Here is a 19,749-nt window from a genome sequence, read left to right as displayed (position 1 = left end):
GTGTAACAGAGAATTAAAAAACCAAAAAAAAAAAATTGATAATCGTAAAATGATTGATAAAATTAACAAAAAAAAAAATTGAAACAGCAAAAACCCCCAACAATTACACAAACAAAAAAAAAATATAAAGTGGGCCTACTGAATGAAATGACCTCATTTTCATATTTTCTTATTTGATTCACAAAAAAAAAAGTTTTTCTTATTCAAGAATTTTTATATCACGATTTCGACACAGGCCTAACTAACAAGCATAAAAAATGGCTACTTCCCACATTGATCTTCACATCATCATTCAACATTTTTTTTTTGATTTTGTTCTGTTTTGTTCTCTTGCTCTCAAATTATATGTAAGTCATATTTTCTAGAATCAATTGCCGAAAATAATTATTACAAACTTTTAAAAATTTTCATGTCTCAAGAAAAAATTAAGATTTATGCATTACCGCCATCGCCATTATTAAGTAAAGAGCATATATCGCTGTTTTTTTTTTTTTTTTTTACTTTGAAGTAATCAACATTTTGAGGTTATTGAACTATTAAAAAAACCGGCAACGTTCAGCAACCTTGAGAATCTTGTTGTTATTAAATTGTTTTTTGGGTATTTTATTTTTTTTATTATAATTCCATATAACTATGAAATTTAAATTTTAGAAAGACAAACAAACAAACTATAATTTTTACTTACACATTTAAATGAAATTTTTATAAATGTATGTATTTGCAATTTATTCATAAACAAAAAAAAAAAAATTGTATTAAGTCAGCAAAGTGGTAATCAGCAATTTTAAAATCAAAATATTTAAAGATTTTGTTATTGTGGTTTTCTTATGAATGAATTAAAATGTCGAAAATTTTTGGTGAAAAAAAAAAAAAATTTAAGTATATTACTGAAGTAAAGCTTTCAATTAAATTGCTGTGGTGAAAATTTTTTCTAAAAATTCAATGTAGAATTAAGTCTAATTTAGAATTGTACATGAAGAATACTGAAATTTGATAAGTAATTTAATAAAAATTTAAAAATAAAATAATTAGAGGGATTGAAGCAAATTTTTTAAAACTTACGCCTAAAAAGAACCAAAGCGCTTGGATGTCTGTCAAGATCTTTCATAATGTAAATTATGAAATTAACGTCTCACTAAGAGCTAGGTGAAGCAATCACTTCTTGGTGAATGCTTCGCGAAAACAGAGAATATGTTCAGTCGTCTCATCTTTATTATGGAAATATCTACACAAACGGTCCCCACATTGTCCCAATTTTCGGTCAAACTCTAAGTATTGATTGAATTTATTCGGATATTTTACGTGTAGAGTTCAATAAATATGTTTATATGTTTATCTGACACAACTACAACCTTAAATTTAATTTAACAAAATGTTTTTTAAGTTTTTACAAAATCTCTCTTAACAGAATCAAAATGTCCCCAAAATGATATATTATACAATTAATCTTTTAAATCTTCAAATATTTTAAAATAAAACATAATTAAAATTTCTTAAATAGAAAAATTTTAAAATAGAACAAAACTCTGTTTTAAAAAAGAGTATAGACAACAAAAACACGATGCGTTAATTAAAACATTGTTTGGTCAACAGAACAATAAACGCAGTAACCATTCATAAATAAACGATAAAAATACAATTTGAGATCCGATCAGCCATCAAAATTGAAAACAGGTGTTATTATATTAATGTTTCTCTTTTGAAAGAAAAAAATCAACGTTGCCAGATTATCAAGTTTTATAATCTATATCACAAAATTTTCGTATCATATTTCATTTACACACTTTCCTGGTTTTATTCTTTTGTAAATTTTTTTTTTAGTACAAAACCAATTCATCACGTCGTAAAAAAAAAACAATATGTACATACATTTATAAAAACAGAGAGCTGATTAAATGGAAACCGATTTACCACTTGTTTTTTTTTTTTTAATTATTAACTATTATTCTATGTCTTCTTGACAGCGGTCATATCAGCATTAATTTTTTAAATAAAATATTTTAAACTCAGTAGCAAAGTATGGTTTAATAAAAAAAAATAGGAATACAAAATAGATAATAAAAAAATTTAAATTTTACAATTTTATTACTAAAACAAGAACGAAAAAAAAAATGCAGTCATTTTGAATTATGGCATTTCTTAAAAACTACAAAGAACAGAAAAATCTCTAAAAAAAAAGGTATAATAAAAAAATTAAATCCATATATTAATCGCGTTTAATTTTACCAATATTTATGTTTGGGACTATTACAGAGATTATTAAACAATAAATATTTAACCTAAGCACGTGAAACAAGACATAGACCAGAGTTGTCGAGAGTAAGGAAGGCCTTTGGCCGGTTATAGCCCATATGAAAGTCATTTCAGTTTGAACAAGGAGCACTAAAATCAGAATATTCAATTCATGTGTAAAATAAGTACTTCTCTAAGATTCAAGTAAGGCTGTTTCACAAACACATATATATAAATAAGACACAGACATGAACAGGTGCTTGAAAATAATATGTGGCCAGAATAATAACTAACAATGAACTATATCCGTAACACGGAGGAGGCCAAATTAATTGGAAAATGCTGATCAGAAATAAAGTGTCTAAATGCCCAAAACAAAGTACGTTTCAAAGGATTTGTTTACCGAGAACGAACAAAAGAGAAAAATAAAGTGTGTTTATAAATATGAGAATTTTAATAGAACATAATTTTAACACTTAAGATCTTATAAAGAAATCACAAACGAATTTCCACATTAGGCTTCATCAACAATCATTTATTTATTAAACAAAAATTGTGTTTCTGTTATTAAATTGAATGGATCTCCGACGTGCAAATCACAGTGATACTGACACAATAACTCCTACAGTAATTCGATTATATCAAATATGCAGGATTTAAGTGCCAAATCCCAATAATGATAAAGTTTGAGAGAAAATTTCATAATAAAAGAAAATATTTGTATTCCAGTCTTAAAATTAAAATTATTCACGAACAAAATTAAAATATTGACAACAATTTCAGGAAATACAAGCAAATATTAATATTAAATTCAATTAGAATTTTACAATTACTGCACTTTTTCGTAGAATATTACGAATATGAAACTCTTACCCTGATTAATTGTTTAAATTTTTCATAATTCTTTAAATGTGTAGGTATTCCATGTAAATTATTTAATTTTAAAACTTTTCTTACTTGCACAAATTTTAATTCTCTTTAATAATATGTATATGATTAAAGAAATAAAATTTGATCAAAATTTCAGAAAATCACAAAACTCACACTCATTTTAAATTATTTTAAATAATTTATTTAAAAATTACTCACATTTTAATATTTTTTTTATTATTTTTATTAAAAACATTTAAATCTTTTTCTCTTAATTTTTAACATTTTTCCAAACATAATTTTGTATTCTTTCTCAATCAAATAAATAAACGTTCTCTTCTCGCTCGCGTTTTTCTTTAACAAATTTAATTAATTATTTTTTTTTTATTAAAAAATTAACAATTTGATTTTTATTTTAAAAACTATTTCATAAACGTGTTGTTCACTTTAAATATAAAGAAAAATTCAAACGTAGTTCGTAATAACAATAATTATTGTATATTTTATTAAACCACATTCTCTTATCTCTTTTGACTGACTGACTGACTGACTATGACTATGACTGTATATGACCAGACAGACCACAAAGTTTAGTTTTTTTTTTTGTTACAAAAACAAAATACCTATGTATATGTATAACTAATATCGTTATTATTATTGTTATTATTTAAAAACGAAATAATCATAATAACATAATAAAAAAAAAAAATAAATAAATAAGAAATAAACGAATGAACGAAAGAACGAATTAAGCGAAATCTAAACCGCGGTTTACACTTGTTTTTTATACATGTATGAATTGTATATGTTAAAGATTATAATAATTGAGTTGCCGTTATGTAAATTAGGTTAGATAACCTAAAAGTAATAGAGGGCTAAATTTTATATTAAATTTGAAAACATTCTACTACATATTATAGCTAGCTTAAAAATTTTTAATGGCTTCATTGAATTCGAAATGCCAAAATTATGTAATTTAAGCGAAAAATTTAAAAAGGAAAAATATTCAGATATTAAAAAAAATTTATATTCGCTTATACATCACAGATTGTTAAGAAATATACGTTTGGGAAAATGTTTCCACTCTAAATTTATTTTCTAAATAATGGAACGACACTTTTTTTGTATTAACGAACGGGTTATCAAAACATTTCGCTGACGATCGGCGAAGTCAGTCAGCATCAAGTAATTGTAAGAATTGTGGGTGAAGATTTCTCATCGACGCCGAAATAAAATCTGTTAGTATAACAATGGATCAGATTCCAGTGGTCGTTCTGATGTGACATACGGCTTAGTGCAGTGAGGTTTTTTGTCGAAAAGTATTTAGCAAATGACAAGCAAACTAGATTCACCAAAACGGCAATCTTAAAAGAAAATAATTTAAATGAAATCATAAAAAAAAAACCATAAGAAAACAATTTGCATAGATCGGAAATTTTATTAGAGAAAACGCCTTTATAGCAACAGGTCTAAAATTCGCAGAAAATAGCTGCATAAATACTTGCAAAGAATATAAAGTCAAGTGGAACCAGCTGACAGAACTCGTCGCAATTTATTTTTAAAATGTTTATATTTCACTTGAAAAGTTAACTTGTCGATTTCTCGCACTCCCATCACACGACCACTTGAATACCACATTCCAAATGATGTGACAACGGACAAATGCCACGTTAGTGACGCGAAAATCAAAATAAGGCTTATTATTTATTCCTAGTTCTACGAAGAACGAAATATCTTTCATGAATGTTTGAATGTAAAATATAAATACGCACATAATTGATTTTCAACAATTGATTATTGAATAGTATGTCGCCATTGCAACTAATTAATAAAGTAAGGCGGTAAGTCTTTTTCATATATTATGTACTAAACGTATAGCATTTTGCTGATATTGTTGTGCATTAGTACAGTGGTGGTTACAATACTTTTTTTTTTGTTCTTTATTTCAGTAGTTAGTAAGAAAGAGAAATAACAATACAATTAACAAGAACAAAATATTAACAAAACATTAAAAAAACAAGAATAAAAAGTTAAAAAAAAAGAGGTAAAAGAAAAATAAAAACAAAACGCAAAATTAAAAAAAAAACCTTACACGAAACTTAAACACAAACAACATAAGAAAATTGGGGAACCTATCAATTCTTAAATCTTCAATTTTCCATTCTAAATCGAAGCTTCAACCTGTGTTCTGTGTTGTGTTGTAAATTCAAATCCAACAATAAAAGCAATAATAAGAATAAAAGAGAAAAAACTCGTCGTACTACAAAAGAAAAAGATGATATGCATGAATCATAATAAAAGCTTTGATTAGAAAAAGAAAAACAAAAAACAGAAAGTTTCGTTTTCTTTCTTTATTTTGTTTTTTTTTTGTTAGTTTTATCGTTTCATTAAAGATGGTGTCAGTTGTTTGGAATAAGCATTAAGTAGAATAAGGAAGAAAGAGACAGATATTAAAAATAATTTATCTATGTTCAAAATTTCTTTATTTTTTCACGTTTTTTTCCTTTATTAAGCGTTTACATGTGCTTACTTTCAATTTAATTAGGAAGAAATACAATAGAAAGAACCAAAATATTTATAAAAATAATGTCCATTTTAAATTCAGTTTTTAAGATGGTTTAAGATAATCGAGAAATCTTCAAATTTAAATAAATATATTCATGTATGTATGTATGTACATACATATATATGAGATATATGTACATGCTAATGAATAGATGTCAATCAAAGACAGGTTTAGTGTAATTTCTATAAATTCTATTATACATAAATAATTATAGTGTACAAGAAACCGCTTCAAAAAGTAGCCTTTTCTCTTTTTGTAGTCAATCCCTCTTAACACTCCGTAGTAGTTTTGGAAGGCGGAATAGCTTTAAAATTACTCTCAGCTGCGAGCCTCTTTTTTTTAATACTGACCATGCAGTACTTGCTCTGACTATCTTTTAATTATTGTATTTTCAAAGGAACTTTCGAATCTACTTATAACGACTCGAAACTTGTTTGTTTCTTGAGTTTTTTTATAAAAAATAGTAAAAAGTACAAATTAATTATAATAGAACAAATGTCAATATTCAAAAGAACAAAAAATTTATTGGTAATACTGCAAAATATTTACTGTCAAAATTTGCGTCATAAAATTTTTTTTCCAGTTTCATATTATAACCTCAATTATACTTATAGATTTTTTTTTTTTTCACTCCTAGAAGGAGCATAAGGCTAGTGCATGATATCATAGATAATCATACCCTAATTTCATTGCGTCATAGAGTTTTAAGTAGGTAGGTGATTAGCCTGCCGTAGTTACCTATATATACATAGATAATAAGTAAATCAGCTGCCACTGTCACTAAATTTTATCAGCTGTCACTATCATTAAATTTTATGACACCAGATTTTGGGTGCCACTTCATCTTTTTTAGTTCTATTACAGAGCAATTTTAATTAACATAATCTCTTGTAGTCATAAATGCAATCGCGAATTCAATCGCATGAAAGTTAAGTGTCATGTGTAAACATAAAATTTTTTAACATAAATTAATAAAAAAATTATAAAATTTTAATAACTAATATAAAATTATATTAAATAAATTTCTTACCTCATTTATAAGTATGTTCGAATTTTCTCATATCTCCAAAGGATATTCCAAAGTAAACCAGAAAAACTATACATTTTCTAAAAGAAAAACATAAAAATTAACATTAGAATTAAAAACTTGCGTTCATTGTAAAAAATTTAGTCAGTCTTAATATAAATAAAAATTAGTGAATTTTTTCACAAAATAATTTTTTTCTTCTTAATTTAATCTTGAATTTCCAAATGAAAAAAAATTTTTCACACACTGTATTCTAGACTCTATAATAAAGCAACCGAAAGTTGCAATACTGTTTTTTTTTAATAGATTTTCTCCAGCAGGTCAACGGAGACCGAATTACAAAAAAAAACAAAAAAATTGTCATTATTACATCAAAATGTCATTTCATACAAAATCTTTAAACATAAAATTAAAGATAATTAGGTTATGAGCTCATTTACCGATAAGTCCATTTTTAACAGAAATCCAATTTCGCTTATAATCTCTTTATATAAATTCAACATGTAAATCATAACCTTAATCAGTGAAATCAAAAATATAAATAACAAAAAAAAAAAAAAAAAAGAAATGAAATTTTCTGTAAAATTCGGACAAAGAACTTTAAAAACTCTCACCCTCTAACCAGGAAAAAAAAAACAATGTTTTGCTTTTCCTTTACCCTCTATTAAATTCAATTTTAATTTCTCTTCAGACACTTTTGTGTTTATATGGTTAACTCTATTCAGAGAATTCAATCACAAGTTGAATTAAAAATTTTTATATGGATTTTGTATGGATGAATATTTATAAAATCCTTTGTTAAAACCGGAACAAATTTTTAGAGAGGATGGGGCAACATTATATATGAGTATGATGACGACAACGAGAACGACGCCGCCGCGTAATGAAAGTAATTCACTTCACTAGAATTTTAACTTTTCTTCTCTGTTTTGTTATCAATTTCATTAATTTTAATTCCTTTTGCCTTCATTTCTTTTGAATCTGAATAACAAAACATTATTATTGTGTTATTATAGTTGATATAATAATGATGATTTCTGATGATGATTCCTATACCTATATATGTATCGTATACCTTTATCTACATTTTTATTTTAAAATTCTTTTCCTGCCTATATCTTTGATATTTTTGTCATCATAATTAAAAGTATCACTTTGTTACAAAATCAAAAAAGTGGGTAATCTTTTATTTCAATTACAACTAGTAGTAGACAGACATTGCCTTCAATATATATTACTTATATATATATATATACATATAAGCAATTGGATGTATGTTAAATAGGGTGCACAATTTTTAAATAAAATATTGCATTAAAATTATGGCTGTTTATAGGGGTAAATTGTCAAATGATATTATAATAAAGATAACAGAAAAAAAACAAAATAAATAAATTCTGAATACCGTAACAAAATCGATTTATTACACAGGGTGTTAAAGCATAATATTACATTAAATTCAATAAATTTTAAACAAAACAAAAGAGTAAAAAAAAACAAAAATAATAAATTCGATTAACTTATAGAGTTGCCGCCTAAAAAAATCATAAATTTTAATAGTAACAATAAATTTCAGTCGTAGCAGAACGTAGCAGCTCTTTCATTTTTTATGCTAAGTAAGTTTTTATTGCATTTGTAAAAATTATCACGCCTTCTTCCCTCTCCCTCTCTCCTCGACAGTTTCGCCTTTGTAATAAAAACAATAAAAAAATTATGTATAATATATGAAGATTTATTAAAGAAATATTGAAAACCTGTTTTGGAGAAGAACCGTTATGTTCAACATGGTGTAAGCCTTTTACACTACAGTAATAGTGACCGCTTATTGAACCCTTACAATTGAAGCTAATCTAATTGTTTTAAATATAAAGAGATTATTAATATTGTTGTCCTAATAAAAAGCACCCAGGTTTGACAAAGCGCATGTTGCAGCGTACGAAATATATATGTATAAGCACCAATATTGGAGGTTTACAAAATTTACCAATATTATTTTATAAATATTTTTGTATGTATATGGCAATGCCTTTCAATAATCTAAAAATCTATTATGTATTTTAAGTTAAAGAATGCATTTTGCAACTGTAGCATAAGTACTTCCATATATGTATATAATTTTTAAATGTTTGCTAATCATTAATAATTTTCTAAAAATAACCATATCCTTTACACATATGTATGAGAACTATTAATGTCGAAATAAGTTGTCAAATGAAAAAAAAAAATATAGTTTTTATTTTTGAAAAGGGTCGAAATGTCAAAAACATTAGAATTAGATATGAAAATAAGAAGAGTAAGAGAGGCGGTAACTGAACGAATATTAATGAATGTGGCAAATAATTTGCCCTTTTTTTTGTCTCTTTCCTTTTTTTTTTTTTATTGACAAATAATTTTATTTTTTTTTATATATACCTAAGAATATTTATATTTTTTGGTAGTTATTGTTTGACTTTTATTTTTGCCTTTGTTCTTGAGATTGTCATTGTACGAAAAAAAAAAATTTTGTTTAAATCGATTGTTAATTTCTAACCTCAAAAATTCTTATTTTAATTATTGTATTTTTTGAAATTCTATAACCAATACAATATCAAAAGTATAAACTATCGTAATGTTGTTTTATAAAAATATAAAACAAATATTGTATGGAATTTGAAAGGAATGTATAGATAAATTTGGGTATATGTTAAAGTATTTATTTAAAAATTAGGGATAAAATACAACATAATAATAATAAATTACAAATTCTCTCATGGATAATAAATTTTTGAATAAAAATTCAATAGAATAATGAATAGAATTCAGAATCCTTTATAATAAAAATAGGAAAAAAAAACTCTAAAATAATTTCGATTTTTCAAAGGTAGACAAAATCTTTTAAAAATCAGAAATGACATTTACTTAATACACCTTTGCCTGAGTTTAAGAATAAAGCCACATTATTTTATTTGTCAATAAATAATTCAATATCTCGAATTGATGGACGCATTCGAAAACACATAAAAATAACAATTAAAATCAATAATAATAAAAAAAAAAACAAGACTAAATTCAATTTTAATAAAAAGTTTTAAGAATTAATTATGTTTACAAAACACCAACACCAAATACAATATGTCAAATTTAAAATTACATTATGTACGCTCAAAAACTCAAAATTAAATGTCAAAAATGTGTGTTTTCGCCTAATTATAAAAATTATTTCTTATCAAAAGTTAATTCACCACAGTTCACCACAATTACTATGTTACGTAATGCTCACAATTTCGAACAATTTGATAATTATATAAGTACTTATTATATAATTTTTCTCATCTTTGAAAAACTATTTTTTTAAAAATATTTTTTATTACGAAATTTTTTATTTCAAATGGGGCTGAAGGAAAAAAATTTTCATCAGAAATTCTGGTATTTCAAATGGGGTTAAAGGAAATTTGTTATCAAGGAAAAAAATTTTCATCAGAAATTCTGGTATTTCAAATGGGGTTAAAGGAAATGTGTTATCAAATATTTAAATTACTGACTATACTTTCGGTTCCATATACACTTCCTGTCGTTTAATGATGATAACATATCATAAAGTACACAACAAAATTGGTGTTATCAGTAAGTTATATTGTTATTCGGAATCGGAAACTAAAAATTGCAATCAAATAAAATTTTCGGTAGTTTTATCAAAATTAGGTATCAGATGTATATATACATATACATATATGCATAAATTAATTCTTAATATACCAAATTCTTGAAATTGTTGAATAAACCTATTACGCATTAAAATTTGAATCGCCTATTGGACTGAAAATATTGCATAATAAATATTGCTACACAACTCAACATTAAGTACTAAAATTAATTTCAAAATAATCTTAAAAAAATATATGGAACAAAAATCTTAAAATTTATATACAATTTTTTTATGGTCATTATGGATTATTTTTTATTTATTTTTTGTACATGCATATTTTATTATTATTTAAAAAAAAAACAAAATTCAGCTGATTTTCTTAAGAAAATAAGAAATTTCTATATGATTCTATATTAAAAAAGAAAATTATTTACTTATTAATTTTTCTTTTCGAATTTTCTTTCTTAAGCATTATAGCAGCCGTAATTTTAAATCACATACGTTTATACGTTAAATATTTATATGTATGTACGTATAAATTTATTTAATTTCGTAAACAATAATTTTCCATGCAGAAAATTAAAAAAGTTTATTGTCTAGCAAAAATTAGTCTATAATCTCTCATGCTTTATTATTTTGATGTTCATAGTTCTATATTTAGAAATTTATCAATTTTGTTTTGTGTTACTTAATTATTAACATACACACTTGTGTATATATATATATATATATTAAAGTTGTATATACACAATAATATTATAATAAATATTAAAAAATTCGATAATCAAATTTCTAAAAATTTTTTTTTTTAAATATAAAATTTTCATTTCAAAATCTATTTTTATATTTTACTTCATATTGGTAAAAAAACTGATAATTGTGTAGAATAAAATTACTAAGTTTTTAATATAGTCAAGTTTACGAAAGCAGAAATAAGTAAAAAATTCACTTTAAAATAAATATTTGTATAATTAAAAAAGTGAAAAATACTAAACATTTGCAAAAAAATAAATAAACCTCAAAAAAAAAAAAACATTTGGAAAACATATAATTTTTTGTTTTAAGAAATTTAAAAAAAAATTTGTGAGTGCATACGGTTAAAAATAAATTATTTATGCAAGATTATCATACATTTTAAAAATAGACCTTCGCATTCGTTACACCTTCATTCAATCAAATTCAACCGAATTAATTTACATATATAAATTTTAAAATTACATTAAAAATTAAATAATACACATTGTACTCGTATGATCGGCAATTAATCTAAATAAATTATTGGACAATTAAAATCCCAATATTAGACAGCTGATTCAGTAAACGCAAAATATTGCTCAATTGAAAAAAAATACCTCTCAATTATACCTTGAGGACAGTAAAAATTCTCTTTATTTTCTTAAATTTTTTAAAAGAGAAACAAAGTACTCATATTATACGTAATTATTATGGTGAATTTAATTTAACCTTAAAAAATTTTAACATTTCAATTAGTACAAATTTACTCAATTTATTAAAATAATAAATTGAGTAAGTAAGTAAGAAACTTGTTGCTATAAAAATTTAAAACTACCCCATCTTTTTTTTTTTTTTTGTTATTCCTTTAAGACAAGTAAATCAAATTGTTGAATCTACAACCGTATGTTATGTGTATTTGTTCAATTTATAAAATACAAATTGTTGAATTTAAGGTTTTTGAAAAAAAAAAAAAAAAATATTTGCACAATAAAATATTGCAAGAATAATATGGGGTGATTTTAAATTTTAAATGTTCATTTAGTTTTAGAATTTAATGATTTATGTTGTCTCTTTATAGGTTTGTCCTTAAAATTTACTCATACTTCTGTTAATAGTCTATATGTTATAGAAACTTTGGAATTGATTTTATTCAGAAATTGAGATGCAGATAATACAATATGCATAATTATTTTCATATTGTGTAATATTAACGTTAACTGCATTTAATTGGTTTCTCTCTATATATATATACTACATGTAGTTATTTAAAAAAAAAATTGGGGTTTAAAATAGAAAATGTTCGAAAATATACAAATTGCCTTCAACATTGGTTAAGTAATAAAAATTTTAATAACAGAACCTGGCTGTAATTTTCATATAATTTTTCCTAAACATTTAATTCTGGAACCAGAATTGATATTATCAAAAATTTTAATTCAAAATTTTATAGATTAAGTATTTTTATATTAATATTTTTAAATTGCAAATATTACTTAATTACTCCTTATGTAACAATCTTGCATAAGTAATTTTTAAAATAAAATCCTAAATAACTACTTAACAATAATTGCAAATTTTCACATATGTGTGCTTATATGCTTCAATTATCCTATTAGCTAAACGCTTAATAATAATTCAGGAGTTCCTAACAAAAACAATAAAAATAAATTACTATTATTATATATTCTTACATGAAAAATTAATTTCCACCATTTATAATAAATAAAAAAAAAAAAATTATTCCAATTACCAAATCATTTAAATATTTCAAATTATTTTCTTTGTTTCGCATAACACTGTTCAATTACACATAAAATTGTATATGTGATAGTTACATAATATTTAAATATACATATGTACATAATTTATGCAAACATACACATATTATATGCCTATATTACATATAATACAATGAACACTCCGTCTGTCATAACATATTTTGGAATTAATTGAGATCAACTGGAAGGAACAAACTACCCTCATTATCAAGTTCGTTTGTTCATCATTTTATTAAAAATGTAATAAATTTAGATTTCGACACAAAGAAAACACCTGAACCCATAATTTTTCAATTCCTATTTTAACTATATGTATTTGGTATACAATTAAAAAATATTGTATAATTTAAATTTGAATAAAAATTAAAAAAAAAAAAGAGAAAAAAAAATTCAAAATGAAATTATTGTTAAAAACAAAGTTAAATGTAAAATTTTTTAATTCCCATAATCCTTTAAAAAAAGTTAAAATATCCTTTCAAAACAAAATTATTATCAAACTTTTTACCATTACAATACAATAAATTTTTTTATATACAACACAAGTACTTTACGTATACGTACACGTACACGTATTTAAAGCAAAAAAAAATTTACCAATTCAATTATTTTTTAAAGAGCAAAAATAGCAAAAAACCAAAACAAAGAGAAATTAAATTTTCCATGGCAAATCTTCTCTCAATTAACAATAATTTTTTTTTTGTTTTTGTTTTTGTTATATATGGTTATTCTTACATTTTAACCCCTTCTTTTTATAAATTACAAAAAAAACACTCATTATTTTTAATTTTTCTTCCCTTCTCTTACTTTTTTTTGTTTCTAAACGCATCAACATTACATCAACATTACAATCACTCTCTCTCTCTCTCTCTCTCTCTCTCCCTCCTCCTGCTATAATAAAGTACTGATTACTGAATTCAATTTTAAGGACAATACAAATATGTACTTAATAATTGTTACTCCCCTCGAGCTATGTTTTAATATTTTTCAATACAAAAAAAAAAAAAAATTTAATCTAAAATCAAAAATAATTCCCGAGTAGAAAATATTGACGTTGATAAGTAAAATAAGTAATAAATAGTTATAATAAACAATAAACCTGCATTTAAATACCAAAAAATACAAAAAAAAAATCTATAACTTCCATACATTGTATGCGTTCATACATAAATATATAAAGTAACTACGGTTATTATGGTTAAATGAATTTGTCACCCAAAATGATGATGAGGAAAACAGTTAAGTATAACAAAAAAAAAAAAAACAGAAACACAAAAATTCTTTGTGGGAAGAAATAAATTTTTCATTTTTGTTTTCCTGGTAATTTTAACTTCTTTGTTTCATGTAATTTCATATAAAAAACAAAAAAATAAAAGGAGAGAAAAAAAAAACCATAAAATACATAAAAATAAAATATTTTTGTTAACTGTTTGCCCTAAAAAATTACTTAACTCTGCTGCTTGCTCTAAATAATAAGTAACAGTATAATAAATAATAATGAAAGCAATATAACAGTAATATAATATTATAAACAATGATAATAGTATAACAGCAACATAAAATATATATGTATACCAATAAGATAACAAAGATAATGTAATTTATTAGTAAGTACTTATAAATATATTATTATATTGTTATACTGATATATATGTATATGTGCATATAGATAATATTTTAATATAATAAAGGTTACCATATGTACAAATAAATTAGTATTGAATCCTAGATATCCATAACAGTACTCCCAAGACAAATTGAATTTAAATCACTAATTTGTAAACGGAAGCACAAATTTAATTTGATAACTTTCAGGAGCAAAAATTTTAATTTCAAGGAGCAAAAAAAATTAACTCCCTCAATCAGAATGAGGCCAAGCCTACCCTATTACAATCGACATATTGACGTCAATTTTACGAAGTATTTTCCGAAAGCACCCGAATTTTTTGAAAATCCGATTTTTGTAAAAAAAATAGTTTTGTTTTTTTTGATTTTGGTTTCAGAAAGTTACTTATAGTATGTATTTTGTAGAGGAATTGTGCACAGGCTTGTGGCTAAATATAAATCCTAGTAAGAGCACATTGGTTGCCTTCACAAAGCGTATAGGAGCAGGGAATAATTAACGAGTCTCAGTCTATTTGGTGACGAGTCTCAGTTTGCGCATTGCGTACTACAGGGAGATTAAATATCTGGGGGTAACCATATATGATGTAGAGAGTCATTAAAAAATTAATGACGACCTTGTGGTCGTGTAGGAGTTTTGTTAGTAAAACTTGGGGCATTAGTCCGAGGGTACGACTGTGGCTATATACACGGCCCTTACTAGCCTATGTGTCTGTGACGTGGTGCTGCAAGATGCAACAGCTAGGCATGCAAGCCAAGTTTCGACAAAAACTGGCTTGTCTGGGAGTAAAAGGAGCAATGCGATTTTAACTATTTATATTGCTGAAAAGTAAATTCTTAAATCTTTTGTGATTTTTTTTGTTTATATTAAATTGGTAATCCTTAATTTGACAACAAAGAATTCCTGTATATATATACCACATTGTATCATAAAAAATTTTTTCTCAATAAATAATTTAACTTTTATTACAATTTCAGTTAAATTTTTTTACAATATATCACATTTGTTTATGTATACATATACAAAGTATATAATAATAAAAGTAAATAACGCTTAACTTCCGCCAAAAAGATAATATAATATAAATAGGATAAAGAAATATTACAACAACACCAACAACATAAATATATATGTACATAAATTGGTGAAAATGATGCAACATTTACAATAGCAACAACAAAACAACAAAAAACCCTTAATAAAATCTATTTTACATACACAAACACATTTGTACATATAATTATACATAACATATTCACAAAATAAATAATTTTATATAATTTAATCCCGCCATCTAATATCAAATCCATCCATGCTGGGATATTATGAAAATTTTGTTTTTTAATTTTTTTACTTTTTATTCTACCTTACATAACTCTTATAATATCTACACTTCTCTCATCTTCTACTGTTTTGCTTGTTTTTTTTTTTGTTGCATGGCATATATACAACTCATACAATACGAGTAATACAGCCAACCACGTTGTTGTTCTTGTATTGCTATTATTGTTGTTATTTAATAAAAAAAAAAATATTTTTTTCTTTTAGTGAGTGGCAGTAGTGCTGTTGTTGCTCCTTTATTTTTGCCTATTTCTTGTATTAAATAATAGTTAAAGAAAAAACAAAAAGTAAAATAAATAACAATAAGAAAAAAAACTTGTGACGAGAGATTATGCATTTGTACAAGTGTTTGTGTGTTTTCTCTTTAGAAAAGGGGGTGAAAATAAATATTTTGCCAAGGATATAAAGTTAAAAACAGAAGAAAAAATTTTTCTGCCTTTTTTTTTTGTTCTTCAAATTTGGTTTTAGGTTTTCAGCAAGAATTTAAGAAAATCATAAAAATCATAATAATAAAAATGAAAAAATAAAGAGAAGAACAAAAAAAAAATAGCAACATAAATAAAATGTACAGCAACACCAAAAAATATTGTCTTCTTTTTACTTTATTACCAACTTCTTTGTACATAAAATTTTCATAAAAAAATATGTGTGTATGTATATAATGTAAAATTATGCATAATGTATGTATATCTATATGCAAGTACATTAATATATATATTCAAATCTATAGATTCGAGAGTATATAAGTATATACATATATATATGTATATAAAAATTTTATATTTTATGGACAAAGAAACACACAACATACAACACAAAGAACAAAGACATATTTTAAATAAGCTAAGAGACTAAGAAGACAACTACAACATTATGAAGGAAAGAGAATTAAATATTATGTTGTGTAGTTTGTAGAGATGAAAAAAGAGAAGAAGGCAAAGACGGGAGAAACAGCAAATAGAGAGAAAGAAAGAACATTTTTTTATTTTTCAATTTATTTATTCTTGTTCTTGCTTTACTGCTTGAAATGATGTTGTTTTATTATAATTATGTTAGTTTTGTGCATTGCTTTACTTGCTATTGCATATCCCAATGTTAAAAGGAAAGAATACAAATAAAAAAAAAAAATTATGCTATGCTACTGCTGCATTGCATTGCATGTCATTATTGCTATGTATGTATGGATGTATGTATGTATAAATTTAAAAATGTTGCCAGTGTTTTCTTCTTTATCTTCTTTTTCTGTTACTTGTTTTTTATTTTATTGATTTAGGTACAGGAATATTTCCATATCATGTACAGGAATAACAGGGAAACACAAAACATGGTTATAGTTTTGTTGTAAAATAAAAAAAAAAAGTTAAAAAATATAAAAAAAAATCAAAATGATAACAAAAAAAAAATAAAGAAAAAAAAAGGATAAAGAAAGGATATTTTTTTTTGTATTTTGCCTTTCAGATGTTTCTTTTGCTTACTTTCACAATATAACAGTTTTGTAGTAAAGAGCTAAAAAAAAATGTACATAAACTAAAGATGAAGCAAAGAATACAAAAAAAAAGTGATGAAGGGACACATGAGTAATAAAGAGATAAGAAAAAAATTAAAGCAAAATAAATTGTTGCCGCAAAAGGAATTGCCGTATAAAAGCAATTTTTAGATAATTTGAACGAATTTCTTCAATTTTACAATAAACTCATTAAGAAATTCTTAAAAAATAAATTAAGTATTTCGTTTGTAGGTTTTATACTTAATACAAGAAATTAAATATAATTAAGAAATTTAATTGAAAATAAAATATAAAAATAAAAAAAATTTAAGAATCGGAATAACAGAACTGAAAAACTATAACAAGTGAAAATTATTGAATTTTGCAAAGTTCTTTCATATTACTGCAACTAGAACAATTTATAAGTTTAAGAGGCACAAGTTCAAATCCTCGAGGGTAGATATACATAAATATAAAAACTTATTTTATTTTTCACAAATAAATATTTAATTGTAATATTTCATTAATATTTTTGAAATTGTTATACTTAATAAAATATCATATAAAATCATGTATTATTATAGTTGAGTTCTTGACGTCAAACAACATTCAATTTTTGAACTGTCATTTATGACATTTACTTTTTACTTAAATTATTATTAATAAAGGAAGATATTTTCAACAAATAAAATTTGAAAATTAAAAAACTTTACTTAAATTATGCGTGTTATACCTGTGGAGTCATAAATTTAAATACCGTTAATTATGATAATACCATTTAGATTATAATTTGTGATTGTCATTAAAATATCTTTCACCAAATATTTTATGCTTGCCCTTTGATATTAATTTCAGATTTTCGAAATTCTTAGAAGACAAATGTAAAAATTTCGAATTGGAAAATTTGACAATATACTCTAAACGTCAGACAGTCAAATTTTAAGTGATTTTTCCAATCTTTTTTTTTAATTTACACAGTTTTCGACTAAAATAAAAATGCGTTAAATATTTTCACATTTATTTTTTCTTCTTATAATTTTTATTATGCCTTCAAATAATACAAAAAAAAAAAAAAAAATTTTAGTTTAATTTTTTATTTTCTGTTTTTGTCCTTTTAATAATAATTTGAAAAAAAAAAAAAATAAAATAAAAAGAAAAAGTGAAAAGGATTTACGTTGTCTACCTAGACACTTGTTATAACACGGAAGAAATACACAATGAATTACAAAAAATATGACATAAGGATTTTTTAATGTTCGTCGAGCTCGACTCTGTTTTTTCTTTTTTTTGTTCAAATTTTTCATAAAAAGTATGTAAGTATAGGGAGCCTGTTTTATTCTCGATATTATTTTTTTTTTTTTTTGATTTTTTCATTATATTTTTTTTGTAAAAAGCCCTGCCTGCTTGCCTGCCTGCCTCAGCAAAGCAAAAAAAAAAAATGAGATGACAGAATAATTTCTTTTTTTTTTTTCATATACAAAAATATATATAAGTGTTTTTTGTATTTTATAAATGTATTATAAGAATAAAAATAAATATAAGGATAAAATTTAAGAAAAAAAAATTATTTATTCATATTTACGTACATTTGTGCATACATATGAACACTTTGTGTATACCTGTCTGTATGAATAAATTTAAACATAAGTATGTAGTTTGCGTTTTTTTTTTCTGTTGTCTCCATAAATATTAAAATTACGCTAAAAAAAACTTGTATATATATACTACAACACATACTGCACACATAATTATGCATATGTAAATATATATTCTAGTGTTGCATAAGTGAAAATATTTTTAAATTCTCGATATTTTTAAAGAAACGAAGTCTTCACATATTAGAGCAAGGTTTCTTATGAGATTTGCCACATGAAAATACATTTCGAAAATCAGAATTAAAATAATAAGAGTTAAACAGATGCTTGCAATTCCTCATTACTCTATTTCTATTTCAGAACTGATTTTTAATTTAATTTTGATCGCTTTTCTTCTTTGCCAAATTTGCATGCGTTCGTTCGGTATAATAGCATTCTAAAAATCTGATATAGACTTATATGTATGCTTAAATCATATCCTGCTATTGTACAGTGAAGAAAATTTCTACGCGCGAAACAAATTTTCTATAAAAATTAAGAAATAACGGTAAAATGTTTTTCTATTTTCATAACGGTAAATTCTTTTCTAACAGATAATATAATTGCATTAAATTATTATGTTAAAACTCTTTTTAAATTTTATTCTCCTAAAAGTATGCAATATTCTGTAATATTAAGAAAATAATATAACACGTAAGAATTTGTTTCGTTCACTCCCTCCCCCCTCCTCACCCCTTAATTAAAGATTAATTTGAACAGAAAATTGTGCTTAAGTTGAAATAAGTCTTTTAATATGCTTATGATTTGTATATTGGTATTCAATTTCATAAATTTTCAAAAAAAAAAAAAATTTGGTAGAAAAATTAGTCATTC

At 24.0% G+C, this 19,749-nt stretch overlaps 1 protein-coding gene across 3 annotated transcripts in view; it reads right to left on the bottom strand.

Annotated features, from left to right (window-relative positions):
• Positions 1-19,749, bottom strand: part of LOC129613396 (uncharacterized) — a 93,240-nt gene that overhangs the window by 63,737 nt on the left and 9,754 nt on the right. For all 3 annotated transcript variants that reach the window (XM_055527435.1, XM_055527434.1, XM_055527436.1), the window contains exon 2: positions 6,699-6,775. The gene's annotated coding sequence lies outside the window, so the exon portion shown is untranslated. The remainder of the gene's footprint in view (positions 1-6,698; positions 6,776-19,749) is intronic.

Source organism: Condylostylus longicornis, unplaced genomic scaffold, assembly GCF_029603195.1.
Source record: "Condylostylus longicornis isolate FDR11 unplaced genomic scaffold, ASM2960319v2 ptg000083l, whole genome shotgun sequence".
NCBI lineage: Eukaryota > Metazoa > Arthropoda > Insecta > Diptera > Dolichopodidae > Condylostylus > Condylostylus longicornis.
This window is presented reverse-complemented; position numbering and strand designations above follow the sequence as displayed.